Raw genomic sequence first — 18,522 nt, forward strand, 5'->3', positions numbered from 1 at the left:
TGTGTCTCAGGGATGTGGCTGGCACTGTGCTGCACAAGAAAATGCGGCTGTCTCTAATGGGAGGAGAAGGGAGCCAAAATAGGACTTATTCTATGCTTCTAAGAACTGAATCCTGGCCTCATTTATTTCTCTACTACTGTCTCCTCTGACTGAAAGTAACAAACAGAAAGCCCCTTATCCAGTCACACAAATACAGTCATCATTCATGCCTTTGCTGCAGAATGTATCTGTCACTCTTGATTAAGTTGTGATGATAATTTTATTGTTTACTATTTATTGAGGACTTACATTGTACCAGGGTTTGTTCTAAGCCCTTTATATGGACCTATTTTATAGATAAAAGAGCTAAGTTTAGGGAAATAGTTTGTCCAGTGTCATACATTCTGTAAGTGGGGTTGCTGAGATTTGAACTCCCGGCATTCTAATGCAAGCCTGAGTTTTTAGCCATGATACATACTGCTACCTGCTTATTTCTCACATTGAGGAACGGAAAGGATCACACTGACACTGCAAACCTAACGTACACATCTTGTTTCCAGGAGGCAATAAGATAAATTGCATGGAAGGTCTGGTGGGAGGAATTTGGATGTTGTTACTGTCCCTTACCCCGAAGGTAATTATAAAGTCTTTTGAGCCCAGAGCTTGGCAATAGTTGCCAGTGCTGATAAGCCAAAGGTGGGGTATTTTCCTTTTTCCTCTGGTTAAAGATCAATTCACTTCTTTCATGTTTTCTTTTTAGTTGATGATAAAGGAGAAGAATAAAAGGATAACAGATGTGAATACTTAATCATGTTGCTTAATATTATGGAGTGACATAAAAATATGGTTTGCTTTATCTAGACAGATGTGGTTTTATAAAATAATCATGGTCTTTTTGTTTGCCATGTAGAATAATTATGCACAAAATGGGAGTGTACATTCTGGAAAGGTCATCCCGACTTTTAAAGGGTTTCTTTAGGCATTCATGATTGTCGCTTTCTGATCAGTATGGGACAAGTTGGGATACATAAAACTATTCTGTGTTAAAGGAATATTTCAAAGATTCCATGTCTAATGAAATAAAGTATTACCTAGATATTAGAGAGTTGTCATTACTTGCACTAATTCATTCTGAAGTTTTCTGAATGCTCTTAAAAATCTGTAGCTTTTTCTTACTTTCTTATTTCTTCCGGAAATATAGATTTCCAATGCACTTAGCTTATGCTCAATATTGAGTGAAATAATTCATTTAGCATATCTATGATGAAACTAAATTAGTAATTCAGGGTAGTTAAAATTGCAGTGGATGCGGAACTGATCCAAGAAACAGTTTCAACCTTGTGAACTGGGTTGGAATTAGCAGTCTATCATTAAATAGTAATTAAACATCAAAGGCTTGAAATGGCCCATTATGTGCAACAGAAAGTTTGTGTGTTAGAATAAGACACTTGAATTAATATATATTTCATAATTTTATATAGCAATTATGTGGTGATAAACAGTGTAATTATTTTATTTTTTACGAGTTCATTGTCTACATTTTATATTTTACATAGTAGTTATGGAGAAATGGCCTACTCTGTGATGATAAACAGAAGACTTTTATTATTTTTAAACTCATTTTCTAAAAAGGTAACACAAAATTGATTTATTTTATTTTATTTATTTATTTTTGAGACAAGGTCTCACTCTGTTAATGCAATGGCTCAATCTTGGCTCACTGCAACCTCCACCTCACAGACTCAAGTGATCGTCCCACTTCAGCCTCCCAAGTAGCTGGGACTACAGATGCACCACTATACTCAGCTAATTAATTTTTTTTTTTTTTTTTGTAGGGACAAGGTCTCACTATATTGCCCAGGCCGGTCTCAAACTCCTGGCCCCAAGTGATCCTTTCATCTCAGCCTCCCAAAGTGCTGGAATTACAGGCATGAGCTACCATGCCCAGCTAATTTTCTTTTAAATCCCTATACAGAATGTACTTTGACTATGGACTTTGTTTTTGTAACTTATATTTGAAAAATGTCTCTTTTAAAAATCATACAAATATTGAAAGTATTTGAGAGTTTTTAAACTAAATCAGGAATTTGTTTTAACATCTATTATTGGTCATCTGAAGCCACAATACTTGGTTTTTAGAACCATTCCACTTTATGATGTGAACATGCATGATGCATGCAAGGAAGAGTAATATTTCAAACTATATGCAAAATTGTCAAACCTTGTATCTTTGGTATGTGGGAGGTTGGGGAAGTGAAAAATGAATTCGTTTTATTAGGGGCAGTGGTATACCATGGAGTATGGGTCATGATCATGAATCACAGGGAAAGTGCCGTAGCATTTGGGATTGATCCACATGCCACCAGTAAATCTTGGCCCAAAGCAAATAGAAATAGCACAGGAATTAAGATAGCTAACATTTGGCAGGGCATGGTGGCTCACGCCTGTAATCCTAGCATTTTGGGAGGCTGACGCGGGCAGATCACAAGGTCAGGAGACCCAGACCATCCTGCCTAACACAGTGAAATCCCCTCTCTACTAAAAAAAAAGATACAAAAAATTAGCTGGGCACTGTGGCACGCATCTGTAGTCCCAGCTACTTGGGAAGGTGAGGCAGGAGAATTGCTTGAACTTGGGAGGCAGACGTTGCAGTGAGCCGAGATCACACCACTGCACTCCAGCCTGGGTGACAGAGTGAGACTCCATCTCACAAAAAAAAAGAAAAAGAAAAAAAAAAAAAAGGTAGCTAACATTTATCAATGGTTAATTATGTAGCTGGCACAGTCCTAAGTGTTTAAAGTGTATTAAATCATTAATCCTCACAGAAACCTTTAAAAATGAATACTGTTATTAACTAGATACCAGCAGGGGTGAGTATTGTATAGAGGAGCAGACAGGTATGGAGTGGTTGAGTAGCTTGCTATACAAGTAGAAAGTGGCTGAAATTGAACTCGGGCAGTTTGGCTACCCAGTCAGCACTCCTAACTATTTTGTTAAATAAATATCTCCCTTGGGACTTTGATTGAGGTCTAAGTCATAGAAATAGTCTATTTTCCTGAATTTTTCTTCGTTAAGATGAAAGTAAGCCTAATTTATCTGAAATTTATATCTTCAGGATATTCGAGTCTTAGAGTTTGTTTTATTGTCCCAAGCATCAGTCTAATGTTGAGCTTAAGTCATTTTTGAATTCAGCCCTTTTGTTTTTATGAAGATGTAGAAAATATTCTATGGCTTTCTTTTTTCTTCTTTTTCTTTTTGTAGAGTCGGAGTCTCGCTCTGTTGTCCAGGCTGGAGTGCAGTGGCACAATCTCCGCTCACTGTAACCTCCGCCTCCCGAGTTCACACCATTCTCCTACCTCAGCCTCCCAAGTTGCTGGGACTACAGACGCCTACCACCTCACCCGGCTAAAGAAAATATTCTATGGCTTTCTTGTGGGTTGCGCCTAAGCTTCCTCCAAGATACTTCTGTCTTTCTCCTCTTTCCAGACACACAGTCACCCATCTAGCTTGGACTCTCTTTAACTTCCTCCATGGTAGTCTTAACTCTAGTCTCCTTACAATTTATTTTCTAGAGTAATTTAAGCAATGATCTGATCACAAACGTTACTATTGTCTCTCCATTTATCATTATATACAATCTAAGTTCCTTAATGTGATAGTCCAAAGTCTTGTTGCTCTGGATCTTTCTTGTCTTATCTTAAAATTCTTAATCATCATGGAAGGTAACATTTATTGAGCACTTACCATATATCAAGCAATGTGCTTACTTCCAAACACATAAAGTTGAATAATAGAACATACTTTCTCCCTTTGTGATTATCACAGGGATTATCTCACTTAATCTTCGTGGAAACCATATGAGCTATGTAATATTATTAACTCCATTTTAATGAAGAGGAAACGAAGGCTTGAAGAGTTTGTGTAACTTATTCAGGGTCACAAGAGTACCATGTGGTAGAGCTGGGATTCACACTGTGACTTTTAAGCCCTATACAATACTCTCCATGTCATAAATTTTCTAACCCTAACCCATCTTTAGACGTATGGGGCCACTAACCACTCCCTTTATATCCCTCACTTTTTTCTCTTCATTGTCTTGTTTTATGTCATTTTATCCTCCTTGTGTGTAGGTCCTATTTTTTTTCCTTATTTCTGCCTATTGAATAACAGCTGCCTTCAACCTGTGGATATAATTGACCTCTCCCACCACAGAACCAATGTTTCATTTATATTCTGAACTCCCATAGTGCTATAACCTTGTATGCTGGTTATATAAACTATATGCTGAGTTTTATCGAGTGCTAAATTTTTTTTTTTTTAAGAATAAAAGCTTCTAATTATGTATCATAAGTAAGTTCTCAGAGAAGCTGATTCAGACTTTCCACCAAAGGGTTGTGTTGGCACAGAAGACATAAACATCAACCACATTTTAGCACAATTTTCATCATTCTCTTGTGGTTTGACTTTTCTGATGATGTCTAAACTTAGACATAAAAGGAAACCCCGCCTTATATGGATGACATGGAATGGAAAAGAAGCTCCATGGCTTTCCTGTTTAGCTGGTGGGTTTGACCTTTTCCACACGTGCATTTGCTTTGAACTCCTCCTAAGTTAGGTGCTACGTGAATACAAGTTATAATTAACATGCTTTCTTTGGGTCTCCTTGAACAAAATGTTCTCGCTCATGATATGCTATGCATATTTACTTTGAATGAATAATAGTTTTGAATTTGGATTTAGAAAGCAGAGAATGTGACTGAAATCCATGTTTCTTCTTTGCCTTTAATCTAGGGCTGCAGAATGGGGCCCAAATGTGAAGGGAATAAAACAAGAGAGAACCTTGTTTAGCCACGAAATAACCAGGAATAAGAGGTTTAGCTTATGGGCTCTAATCAAACGTGTTATTTTTCATTGAAAACTGGCATATAGTATCACTATGCAGCTGCTAACCAGCTGTTTCCTTTCTACTGGCGTTCTTGTGAGCGCTCTGCTTTAAATTTATGTATTGCTTGGGATCCTGAAGGATGAAATAGTACTTGTAGGTTCAAGGTAGTGGTTGGAATGGTGGTTTGTATGTTTTTAGATTTTTTAGTTTAATCCAACATGTTAAAAATGTTTTCTTCTAATTACTATTGTGAATATGTAAATGTTTATTTAATCGTACTCAAGTGAGAGAAGATATCGAAACAATTCATAGACTAATTCAAACCATGTTTTTACCTCTCTTGTTTGCCCTACACTCATCTGCCAAGCTTGTATGATTGCCTCAGTTCTCCATTTAGCACCAAAGTTAGTTTTGAACCCTGAAAAAGAGACATTTATATACTTAATTGTTTACATATAATAATAAATATCATGGTCATGTAACGGCTACTTCAGTCATTTCATGCCTTCACTGGCCTGATGACAGAGTTTCACCAACAGAAGAAAATCTTTTGGTTTGTCACAGCGTGTATGGTCTGGGGTCAGATATGTCAAAGAATTATAAACAAAGGCCTGTGGACAGTATACCAGTGCTATGGTTTGAATGTGTCCTCCAAAGTTCATGTGTTAGAAGCTTAATTCTCAATGCCATAGGTTTGAAAGGTGGGACTTTTAAGAAATGATTAGTTTATAAGGGCTCTGGCCTCATGAATGGATTAATGCCATTAGTGCAGGAGTGAATTAGTTGTCACAGGAGTGAGTTCCTGATACATGGATAAATTTGGTCCCCTTCTTCCCCCTCTGTCATGCTCTTTTGCCCTCCTGTCTTCTGCCATGGGATTACACAGCAAGAGGGCCCTCACGAGATACAGCCCCTTGATCTTGGACTTCCCAGCCTAAGCCAAATGCATTCATGAGCCAAATACATTTCTTTCTTTATAAATTACCCAGTCTTAGGTGTTTTGTTAGAGCAGCATAAAACAGACTGAGACAATTAGAATTACTACTAAGGAGTCACATGGTATGGAGTTTAAACATAATGGAATATGTTTATGTTATCCTTTTTATTATTAGAAGGTTGAGGTTTTATTATTACAAGATTGAGATTAGGAAAATAATACCTAACACTTATAACACTTACTACACACTATTTAAGTTTTCTACATGTATTAATTTATTTAACCTTCTTGATAAGTACTGTTAACATCTTCGTTTTATAGGTAAACTGAGACAAAAAGGTTAAGAAAACTGTACATGGTTACACAACTTGTAAGAATCAGAGACAGGATTTAGATGTAGATAGGTTAGCTCTTTACTCTGTACTAGACTGCCTTGAGTTGTTGCAAGGAATAAATAATTAATCAGATTACTAATTTCAGAAGTAGTTCAGTGGCATGTGCCTCTATAATTCCCATGTTTGGTATGTTTGAGTGACTTCCCCTAAACGTTTAGAACTGTTTTTCATGATTCCTGGGGAGCACCAGTGCAGGGGCAGCAAAGCTTCTATCTAGAGGATCAGCTAAGTCAAGATAAGGAATTTACAGTAGGTGTATTAGGATATATCAGGGTATACTAGTCAATGTCAACCAAATGCAGAGTGAATTGAGCTGGGATTACTATATCGTCCTCCAACAATTCAAAGTTTTCATAGGGATCTCTCTTTTCTGAAACCAAGTATAAAACTCTCATACCTTCTCATGTGAATTTATGTTAAATTTCAGAGCATTCGAAGATTTTCTCACCCTAATGTTCCTTTGAATTAACTAGATCAAACTGCTGAGCTCGTAGGAGGGGCTTCTGAAATATGTTGCTTGTTTGCTTTTGGATAAATAGATGGATATGTGGATAATTGAGAGAAAGAAAAATAAAGCTCATATTAATAAAATTGTAACTTGCCATGTTTCATTTTGTTACCAGGAAGTAATGGCAGTCTTTAAATAACTTAGTCGTCCTTCAAGGCATTGTCTCCTGCTAAGCCTCAATAGGCAGGTAGGGAACAGAAGCTATTGAGAGAGGGAGTGCTCTCTAGATAGTTTTCTTTTTCCTTCCTGACCATAGTTAGCATAGAATATGGAATCATTTAATCTCCATGTTATCTTTGGTGGGGGCCAGGAATATAAGGAGGAACAGAAGTAAAATAACACCACCACCACCAACACAAATAAGCTAAAATGAAATTACTGAGTTAATGACTTGAGTCCTCTACAACAGCAACTTAATATATTGGCTGTGTAGGCCATGTTATTAAATTGTGGTTCCAGTGAGTATCTTAGAGCAAATAACTACAGCAAGAGTACTATTAAATTCTTAGCAAACCGATAAATCCATACCTGCCAGTTAAAGGCAAAATATTTCTCATTTACATATTTAAGATGTATACATGCTACATTTGGCTTCAGAGTATTGGTTTCCTTTGACTTAAAATGCATTTGTACATTAACTAGAAAAAATTGGTAGACTTTAACAATAGGGTGAAATACTCAAACCTGGGAAGAAATCAGTAGGCTTTAACTATAAGTTTAAAGAGCCAAAACAAGCCACCAAATGAAAAAGTGAAAGCTCATATGTGCTTTACTCATAGCAGACATGCTAAAAATAATTGAGTAAATGTAGATGGACATGAATAGGTGGAGATAAACCTATGAATTAATGGCACCAAAACCTATTGGGGAATGAGGATCTGCCCTCTGGGGAGGTAAAGTGAGCTAGTAAAATGACATGATCAACCATTGCTAGGATAAGCTGTTTAGTCAGAACACTTGCTAAGGTCTCAACTAAGGAGAATGAGTAGGTGGGAAACATATTTAAAGACTCAGAGATCAACAGAAGCAAACTCCTTTATTATTTATTTATTATTGTTATAAGGGATCTCACTCTGTCACCCAGGCTGGAGTGCAGTGGAATGAGTTTAGCTCATTGCAGTCTTGAACCCCTGGGCTCAAATGATCTTCCCACTTCAGCCTCTCGAGTAGGGTGTAAGTCATTGTTTCCAGTGCAAAGTCCGTTATAAGGTGGCACACTTGCCTTGGGTAAAGACAAAGATAATCAGTGTTGGTGAGCAGTGTTATCCAATAGATCCAGATGTTTTGCTATCAAGACCAAGAAAGTAGGCAAGGCAAAGGAATGGGCCCAGACAGAGCAGAACACAGGGGCTGCCCTTGGGAGAAAAGTGAGACTAAACAGCATTTGGGACCAGAAAATCATTTTAAAATGATGATTCAGGGTATTTTACTAGCCCACTTTCGAATTCTCTTCACCTAATCATTAAAAAGACTCCTATGGTTGGTGATTCAGAGAGCTCACAAAGTCTAAATTACATATACAAAGGGATAAATGTAAAATTTTGCACTTAGCTTAAGAAACAAGTGGATGATGGGTAGGGAGAACAGGCTCAATCACACTTTGCAGGAAAATAAAACAAAACAAAACATTGCATTAGGAGTTTTAAAATTTAATCTCAACTGCCACAAGTTAACTGTTTGACTTTTGGCACAAGATCTTTTAAAATCTTAATTTCCTTATCTGAGAAAGAGGATGTTGGAAGAAGATTGTCTTTGAGGTTCTTCCTGGATTTAATTTTATAGTTCTATGGCATCAAGTTTTCTTTTAAGTACCAATTCATATGAAGCAATGCTGTGGCACATGATGCCAAAAATCTAATTCATTAGGAGAAATACAGAGACTAGATTATCCTACTGTATTCAGTGTAGTCGCTTCATTTGGCTGGACAATCAAGTTATGGTTGCCATATATTTTGAAGGATACTAAAAAATTTATAGGCGATCTGGAGGAGGTTGACTGAGGTGGTTATTATTCCAGAAACAGTTTTATAGAAGAAATCAGGAGATGAATTAGGGTTCATTAGCTCAGGTCAGAGAAGAAGGGGGCTCCCAATAACTTTCTTCCAGTATCCCCTCTCATAGCTCTAGGTGGAAGGCTGTAGGAAGATTTTCCCTAAAGGCTACATAAAAAGAAATGAAAAAGACAAACCTTCAAATAATTGCAGTGTTCCAGTAATAAACTGGATTGCTTTGCGATGAAATGATTTCCCTCACAAGGATAATGTTCAGGCAAAAGTTGAAAGGCCATCTCTGTGGGGAAAGCTGAATTTGATGATCTTGAGGGTCCCAGGCACTCACAGTTGCTTCCATCCTATGATTTGCTCAGTCTTGACATTAGTTTTGAAATTACAATAAAAACAAATTTATGTGCTAATATCAGAAATGACCAATTTTTATGGCAAACTATTTTCTGATTAATCAGAAATAAAATATTATAATTGTTAAAACTTAGGTAATTTCATTGAGTTCTAAATAAAGAACTATTGAAAACAGCAACATGATCTGGAGGCTTTTAGAGTTCCTCTTGCTCCTTGGCGTCTTTATCCTTCAAGAGCATTTCTCTGAGTGTATTTCTTTCACATCTCATTCTGTCTTGGTGCCTGCTTCTTGGAGAATCTGAACTGACCTAGTAATAAACACACAATAAATATTAGCAATTTTATCTTACTCTTTCCTCTGTGACTCAAAATCAATTTGTTTTCTTCCCATGAATAGTTTGTTTGCTGTTGGTGGATATAGAATTAAAGTGAGTTGGAATTTTATGTTTTTCCTAAGGGAACCATGGAAACATTCTTGCTGTTTGATAGTTACAAAATGCCTCCTGATTTAGGTGGATAGTAACAATTTAGAATGAAATTGTAAACAGCATTTGGGACCAAAAAATCATTTTAATATGATGATTCAGGGTATTTTACTAGTGATATTAGTATTTAGACTTCACATCTAACTGGACTAGATGACTATTTATGTGTAGAGAGGACTTAGAGGCAGAACAGCAGGAGGAAATGTAGAAAGCCAAACACCTGGCTGGGGAAAAGTCCTTACACTGTCTGGATTTGGTGTCAGCCTCCCCTCTGTCTCCACCACTAGCATTTCCAGCCAATGCATCCCTGATTACTCAAAGCCAAGCATTTCCTGCAAAGTAGCAGGAGGGATAGGAAACAGCATGTGCTTCCTGGTCTGGGAGGTGGCACAGGACTGCGGGGCAGCCAGTAATAGCAAACACCTAAAGCGGGAAAGGATTTGGTGACCTTGTGAACAGAACTTTGCTTTTCAGCAGAATGACACAATCATCTGTAGCATTTTAGTCTGGATTTAAGTCATAACTACTGAGAACACACTCACTGTAGAATCTTTCCTTTTGGAGCACCAGTGTAATAAGGTAGACAGCACTGATACTGACTTATGCAGGGGAGAGAAACAAAGATACACCCAGGTCTTCCGGAGCATGGGGAGCATGGTGGAAATAAGCAAACACTTTTTTTTTTTTTTCGCCCTGGGGTCAGTTAAGGTCATTCAGGAATCATTTCATTGAGAAGGAGAGTCTTGAAGAGAGTCCAAGAGAAAAAGCGTAAAGTTATGCTTTGAGTGGAGGGAAGGGTGTAATCATTCCAGTGAAAGGGAATTGCTGTCGATCATGGCTCTGAAGCAGAGAGAATAACTTGTAAACGGGGGCTGTGAACTTGGGTATACCTTTGAAGTTCTTAAACACGGTTTAAAGCTGCATATTTTAAGAAGTAGAGTGAGCCTTCAATATTTAAATTATTTAAACGTGTATCTCTTGTAGGGCATGGGAAGAGGACCATAGTTTCTGTGGCCTCCCTAAGATGGCCTGCCACCTCTCCTGATGCTGATGACTTCTTGTGATGGTGAGACAATATTAAGTGTTTGAAAAAGGAAGAAGTTCTTATTCCCAAGTGAGAGACCATATAGCATAGAAATTAAAGGCAGGGGATTTGGATGAGGTGTGGATATGAATTACAGTTTTATTTCCTGCTAGTCATGTCACCCTGGGAGAGTTACTTAATCTTTCTGAGATTCAGTTTCCTTATGTAAAGGAATGGTGACAACATTAACTCCTATCACAAAGGATTTTTGTGAGAATTCAGTGAGATGTGCCACGTACAATGTTTAGCACACAGTGCCAGAAATATATTACGGGAGCACAGATTCAAAAATGACTAATTAGAGCAGTTACTGAGGCGTCTCAGTGCAACAGCTGTGTTTATTATTGAATTGCTTGCAAAAATGGGCACACATGGCTTTTTAAAATTTTTTATTAAAAGTTAGTAATTTATGATGGCTTTATTAAAATACATGACTAATGTAACTGACTTTTATCACATAGAACAGTTTATGTTTTCATTAGTGAGATAAAAAGAAAAAGAAGATTTCCTGCATCCTGAATTAGAGCTATCATCTGTTAAAAAAAATTTATGACTAAGAAACAAAATATAGTTGTTTTTACAGGATAGGGGCTCAATATATAATTACAAAATGAATAGATTCACCTATTTATTAAATAAATATTTGTTTTAAATGATAAGTGCTGTAAAAAATAAAATAGGAGGTTATGATAAGGAGTGGGCTGTGTGTGTTTGTAGGCATTGTAATGCTCTGAAATTTAGATTGGCCACTAGTCTTAATGTCTGAATTTCAAAATTACTTGAAAATTGCAACTTGTATTAAGTGTGCTCAACCTAAAAATGTCCAGGTTTATGATAACATTCAAGTTGAAATTCAACATAATTGCAAAAAGTTGTATTTTGTTTATTTTCAGAGTTTATGAACTTTTTCTCATGTTTTCCTAATAAATGAAAATGAAATTGGGAAAAAAAGTTACTTTCAGTAATTGGACCTACATCCTTCAGCGTGGATTTGTTTCCCCCTTTGGCTGATGTTTCATTGACCTCTACAAGGCTGGCATTTCTAGAATACCACCTGAGTAAATTTTAGACTCTCCACAGTTGAGTTTTGTTGACACTATCCAAAACTGTCAAGAACTCATTTGATAATTATAAGTTTTTGTGTTTGTATAGTAGTTAATTTGCAACCATGTGCTGTTTTGTCGAATATCTGAAGTTGGCTTGCTATTGATGTCCTTTTCTAGAATGCGTTTTCCAGATAGACTAGAATACATGCCTGAGTTCTCAGGTTTATTTGTTCATTTTAAAATAATGTATCAAGGGCCTATCATGTGCCACATGGTTCTAGTATTAAATTGAACCCCATGCCACTGTGGCTATTCTATCCTTTTTAGCTCAAAAGTCAGAAATTCGATACAGTTCAACTTATTCAAAAACAAGTTCCCCTTTAAAGAGCTTTCAATATAATATAAGGTTTTAGGTGTATAAAAAAAGAATGCCTCTAAAAATTTTTATACTTAATTACAAATTTTGTGCCCATGGAAATATAAAATTCTATAGGTCAGAAATATTTCTGTATAATGAAATATATAATGAAAATATTTCGATATAATGAAATTATTTCCCTGATACAAGGTTTCATTTAGAAGAGTTTGTTTTCTGTATGAAGCATCCAAAGTAATAAATGATTTCTTCATCCTTGTGCCGTATCATCAAGAATTACTCATTTGTCCACTTTGTTGTGATTTTTAAAGCTAATTTAGAATCAAAACTGAAGTGAGAAGTTGAACAGTAGCCCAGTTTTGTTCCTGCTTGGAAGAATTAATTAACGTTTAACTTCCCGTATTTCTACCTACTCTCTTTCAAAAGCACAAATAATTTTCCTTACCAGAAACCTCCTGAATTTCATAGCATTCACAATGTACACTGACATGATGTAGGAGGGGTGACATGTTATGTGCTTGAATTCAGAGTTTTTTCCCCCGTTCTGTTTGATTTAATGCCTGAAAAGAGTAGTGGCATATGGACTCTGTTCTTATTCAAAGCCCAATTATGGTATAATTCCTGGCAAAAATGTTCACCATTATACAAGACCACAAAGGGTTTTGAATTATTAATTCTACTCAATAAGCTTAAGAGAGCTCCTTGTTCTTGGTCCCATGGGGGAAAGGGGAGCACAGGCAAGGTAGTGGAAGGGCATAAAAAAGGAAAGCAAGAAGACATGAATATGCAAAATACTGTTATTTTAAACCCTCTTGTTTTAGTTTACATTCAAGGAATTGTAATGTAATGGAGAGCACATAATTAACAACTAAAATGATGGGATTCTGAGCAGGCTAAACTTAAAGTACCTTCCTCACTACAAGCCTACCTGCCTCTGTACCCACTGTTTCCTCCTCCCATTGTGGAGGTGACACTTCTTGCCATTGGGCCAATCCTCTCACCAATATCAGAAGCCCATTTCTTTCTTATCCTGTTTTGATTACCCACTTTCTCTTCTATATCTTCTCCTCTCTTTCTACTGGATTTTCCTCATCAACATTTAAACATATAGAAGTCTTTTAATTTACAAACATCTCTTTATCCTATTTTCCCCTCCTGTTACCACCCTAATCCTCTCTGTCTTTACCTGTGCATAAGCAGCAGCACAGCAAGGCAACACTTGTCTTTACTCAACAGCTCCATTTCCTTAGCTCTCATTCATTAATTAATCTTCCTCTGAAAGGGCTAAACCAAAGTTATCAATCATCTCCCTGAAGCTAAATTCACAAACTTTAAGTTTCTTATCATTTACCCTCTTTTCAAAGCACAACAAAGCTGACCATGCCACTCCAGTAGATCCTCCACTGACTTGGTTTCCATGATACTAGATCCTTTTGGATTTTCTACTGCCTCTTCAGTTGCTGCTTCTCCTTCTTCATTTACCAGTGCTCCTTCATCTGATCTGAAACGCTGGACTTCTTTAAGCTTCAGTCTTTGGCTCTCTTTTCTTCTCCTTAGACCAAGATTTCTCAGTAGTTTTTGGGTCTTAAAAAATCCTTGACAAGGCCGGGCGCATTGGCTCATGCCTGTAATCCCAGCACTAGTGGGCAGATCACGAGGTCAGGAGATTGAGACCATCCTGGCTAACACGGTGAAACCCCATCTCCACTAAAAATACAAAAAATTAGCCGGGCGTGGTGGCAGGTGCCTGTAGTCCTAGCTACTCAGGAAGCTGAGGCAGGAGAATGGCATGAACTCGGGAGGCGGAACTTGCAGTGAGCCGAGATGGTGCCACTGCACTCCAGCCTGGGCAACAGAGCAAGACTCTGCCTCAAAAAAAAAAAAAATCCTTGACAAAAAATTATTGCTATAACTTCCAGTATATCAGCATGATCAGTAAGTTGCAGACATAATAAACTAAAAATACTATTAATACTCTTTTGGAGATAGAATGGTAGTTTTCTATGGATATGTTTATTTTGGCTAATGTTATCAGCCCACTCATTTTGTGTGATTCTCCTCCCACTAAGGATATCAACTTGAATGTAAGTCAATAGTATGAGTAGGGCAAACTTTTGTTTTTCTTTTTTTTAATTAAAATTTCTTCTGGATTGTTTAAACCTTATCCAAATAGACTTAAAATTCTTATTACAAATGTCTACTATGTAATTAGTGTGTAATCCCAACACTTTAGGAGGCTGAGAAAGGAAGATCATTTGAGGCCAGGAGTTGAAAACCAGCCTGGTCAATATAGTGAGACCTTGTCTCTACAAAAGAAAAAACAATTAGACAGATATGGTAGAACTTGCTTACAGTCCGACTACTCAGGAGGCTAAGGCAGAGGGTCACTTAAGCCCAGGAATTTAGGGGCTGCAGTGAGCTATGACTGTGCCACCACACTCCAGCTTGGGTGACAGAGCAAGAGTCCATTAAAAAAAAAAAACTACCAAAAAACCCCCCAAACCCATAAATCCTACTATAAAAAATGCTAACACGGTCTGGTATGTGGTACACGGTGAATAGCAAGAGTGCTTTTTCCCTATTTACAACTAAAGATGACTTTTTAGCTAACCTTTCTTGAAAAAAGAAAGGCAATAAGCTTAGCTTGTCTTTTAAAAATGTAATTCCTTTATTTTCATTAATTCTTAAAACTCATGGGTTAACATAATACATTTCTGTTAATAAATAACTGGCTCAAGCCAAAATAATTTTTAAATTGTATTTACTTAGAAGCATTCAAAATGTCAACAACATGGCTGCAACTCTGCTTTTTTTTTTTTTTTACAATTATAGAGTTGTATTCAGTTATCAAAACAACAATTATTTTGTATAAACTGCATCAGAGACAACTGAAGATGAAAGAACTACCATCTCCACGTATAACTAATTTGTGCAGTGCACCAATAAGAACCTGTTTAAATTTCCATGCCAATTTACAACCCCCATACTGTGCCAGGTAAGGTTAGTGGCTATTGAAAATACTACCTGGACAGGGCTATCTAAAGACACATTGGATAGTGTGTTAACGATAACAAAAAAGACACTGTACAATTTAAAAACAAATTTTATATAGCCTTACATTTCAATTTGTTTCTTTAAAAAGAGTCAGTTGTGTACAGGGGAGTTAAATGCTTGTAAGACAAGAAAAACACTGCACTAGACCCAACTTAATAACATTGTCATTATCTCCTCCTCCTCCTTCTCCTCTTCCTCCTCCTTCTTCTTCTTCCTCTTCTTCATCTTCATCTTCTTCATCTTTTTCCTCCTCCTCATCTTCATCTTCCTCCTCTTCCTTCTTGTTCTTACTCCCTCTCCCCGCCCCACCTTTTTTTTTTGGCTACATCAGTCTTTCCTTTAGATCAGTGTGCAGCAATATTCTTTTGGTATTTTTCCTTCAGCTTTGCATCTTTCTTTTTATAAGGCTGCCTGTCATCTACAGCAATGTCATTCCATGTCTTTCCCAGTTTCTTTGCAAAAATGGATAGGCTGGGATGTTCTCTTTCAATTTTTAGGTGATACTCAGAAAAGAATGAGGCTGAAGGAGGCCTCTTGGGTGCGTTGGCATCTTTGAACTTCTTTTTTCTTTCCTCTTTAGGAAGGACATGGGTTTCATTTCTCTTTTGTAATGAGCATTGTCTACCTTTGCCGTGTCTTCAAATTTTTCTTTCTTCTTGGCAGACATGGTCTTCCACCCCTCTGGGCACTTCTTAGAAAACTCTGAGAAATGGACTGAACATTTGGGTGCTGCTGCTTCTGCTCCTCCCAGCAAATTTTCACAAAGAATACTGTGCAGATGTTTTGCCTCTTGGCTTCTCAGGCTGTCCTTTGCCCAAGTTTAGTTATTTTTCATCAGTGAGGCACAGAATTATCCACAATCACCCAGTGCCCATCTGGTTTTCACTTGCCCTGGCATTGTCTTTATGGAGCTCAATGTACTGCAACTGAGATTTACTTTTTTAAAGGTAAACTTGATAGATTTAATTAAATTTGTCAGCTGAATTTAATTAATATTATTTACAACACAAAGATTTATTGTGAATGCTGAATAGTAAACCTCTTAAAATAGTAAGTCAAAGCAGTGTAAATAAAAATGCAGCTTAGGACATATATAAAAGTCAAAGTCTTTGATTTAAAGCTTTAACAAATCATTTTCTTTGTGAGTGACATGATGAGGCTCAAATATAGACCTAGAAGTTACAAAATTATTATGCAGATGTGTGTTGGTTTCCCAATCTCTTTTATAGGCCTAAATATGCTTAAAAGTGTTATTCGAACCAAAAGGAAAGAATGAAATTTACACATGTAATTTGAAACTTGTGCTTGGTTTTTGCTGCAAAAATACTCAATTCTAGGTCAAATATAAGAAGTAAGCATTCAACTACTTCATTTTCGACGATGATCAGGCAATTTCTGTCCTTGTTTTTGGTGTTTCTTAAATAAGAAAACGTTGCTCATAAATCAAAAAAGTTGAAAACCACAGCAAAATATTCACTGCTTCACTGTAAATGGCAGGATACTCTGTCTTCATAGAAACCCAGAACTCATATAGGGGCAGAACTCTTATCGTCATTTGTAGTGAATAATCAGACTTCAGAAGCTCAGAGTTCTTCCTCTGCTCTGAAAATCAAGTTCTCATGTAAGGAAAAAATCTAGAGAAAGCATCCCTCACCAAGTCAGACACTTGGACTGAAGGGAAAAGTACACTCAGTGTGGCTCTGCAGTTCTCTGGATGGTTTTCAATACGCTCATATCCTCCTTCAATTTCAAGCCCAAACAGCATTGTGAAACATTTCACAATTTCCTTCTGTGACTTGCTTTTTCCTAAAGATTCAATTTCTTTAAATTCAAGAATCCTGTCATTTGAAATTAAAAAAAAATTCTGGGCTATACAAAGACTTGTTTGTCTGGATAAGGTGATGGAAAACGGCTGCTAAATAGCCTAGTTTCTGCGGCCACTCTTTATCTTGAAAGCCTCTAGCAAAATCTGACCTACTAATTTCTTGGAAGTGCTCCCTTCCAGCTCAAACACCCTGTTGAGAACTCTTCCTCTGCCAACCCACTGGATGTAGAAGAAGGTTTGTTAGGTGGCCTCCTTCAAGATTCTCATACCATCTTCAAGCCATCTTCAGTGAACTGATCTGTGTTTAATAGTAATCATCCTTGTAGCGTTACTCAGATTTTTTTTTTTTCATTTTGTATTTAAGAGTTTTCAACACCAGTAGTTCTCTGGAAAGAAGTCAGTGTCTTGTGATGTCAGTGTGAAGGTGAATTTTCTTGGGGTACCATCAATGCAGATGCCAGTGCCATTCTTGCAAAATAGACTTTCTGTTTTCAGATATAAAGATGAAGAGAAAAAGTATCTTCTCCTTTACTTGTTTTAGGCAACATTCTGCGGTAGAAAAAAAAAGTACTTAAATTTCAACATTATTTATAAATCTTACAAATGCTACAGCATGATGTTTATTGGTGAAATTTGTTTATTCATCAAAATGAACAAAGAAGCCGTAATTTTTCAACGTATTATACAAAATACCTTCAGCATCATGTGGCATGCCATCAATATGTCAACATACTATGCTGGTTGAGAGCATGACTTTTTCAGTTTTTTGTATGGAATCTCATTCTAGCATTTTCCTAATTATGACTTTACCTGCTATCATTATTAAGTTCTCATCAACTATGCAACTTTTCCTTTCCTAGGCTATACTTCATGCTTTGGATAACTCCAAAATAATTTGCTTTCAGAGTCTTTTCCTTGAGTGTGACTTTTTTTTAAAAACAAAATATTTATTTTGTTTGAGTTTCAAATTATTGTTTAAAAAATCAGCATCTTTATTTGTTAAATGACTATAATTTATAGTTAAATGTCTTTTCAATTTTGCTAGTTATTGCTGCATTTTTAGTTGTTTGGTATTGACTGTGCACAATAGAATAGATCAACTGGGATATAAAACTCATTGTTAAGTAGCTTTCATTGTAAAGGTGAACTTCCTTTTGGATTCTCTGCACTGGGGCAGTGAATTGACTCAAAAAATTTTATTTCCTTATCCAACCTTATCAAAACTGTCCAGAAGCCTAAGCCTAGAATCTTTCTTTTCTATCTCATACTTCATCTTCAGAAATCATCAACCCAATGTTCAGATATATTTGTGGAACACAAACGCAGATAAAATATAAAACAGAAAGGTACAGCAGGGCACGGTGGCTCACGCCTGTAATCCTAGCACTTTGGGAGGTCGACGCAGGCAGATCACGAGGTCAGGAGATCGAGACCAGCCTGGCCAACATGGTGAAACCCTCTCTCTACTAAAAACACAAAAATTAGCTGGGAGTGGTGGCACGCGCCTGTAATCCCAGCTACTCTGGAGGCTGAGGCAGGAGAATTGCTTGAACCTGGGAGCGGGAGGTTGCAGTGAGCTGAGATCATGCCA

The 18,522-nt window shown here is 36.9% G+C and overlaps 1 long non-coding RNA gene across 1 annotated transcript; it reads right to left on the bottom strand.

Annotated features, from left to right (window-relative positions):
• Window positions 1-7,721: 7,721 nt before the first annotated feature.
• LOC139363312 (uncharacterized) lies at window positions 7,722-13,594 on the bottom strand. The gene is made up of 3 exons (XR_011623401.1): window positions 13,404-13,594; window positions 8,893-9,369; window positions 7,722-7,991 (listed from the first exon to the last, which is right to left on the bottom strand). It is a non-coding gene; the product is annotated as an uncharacterized lncRNA (long non-coding RNA).
• Between the last annotated feature and the right edge of the window lie 4,928 nt (window positions 13,595-18,522).

The sequence above is a fragment of the Macaca nemestrina genome, chromosome 5 (genome assembly GCF_043159975.1).
Source record: "Macaca nemestrina isolate mMacNem1 chromosome 5, mMacNem.hap1, whole genome shotgun sequence".
Lineage (NCBI taxonomy): Eukaryota > Metazoa > Chordata > Mammalia > Primates > Cercopithecidae > Macaca > Macaca nemestrina.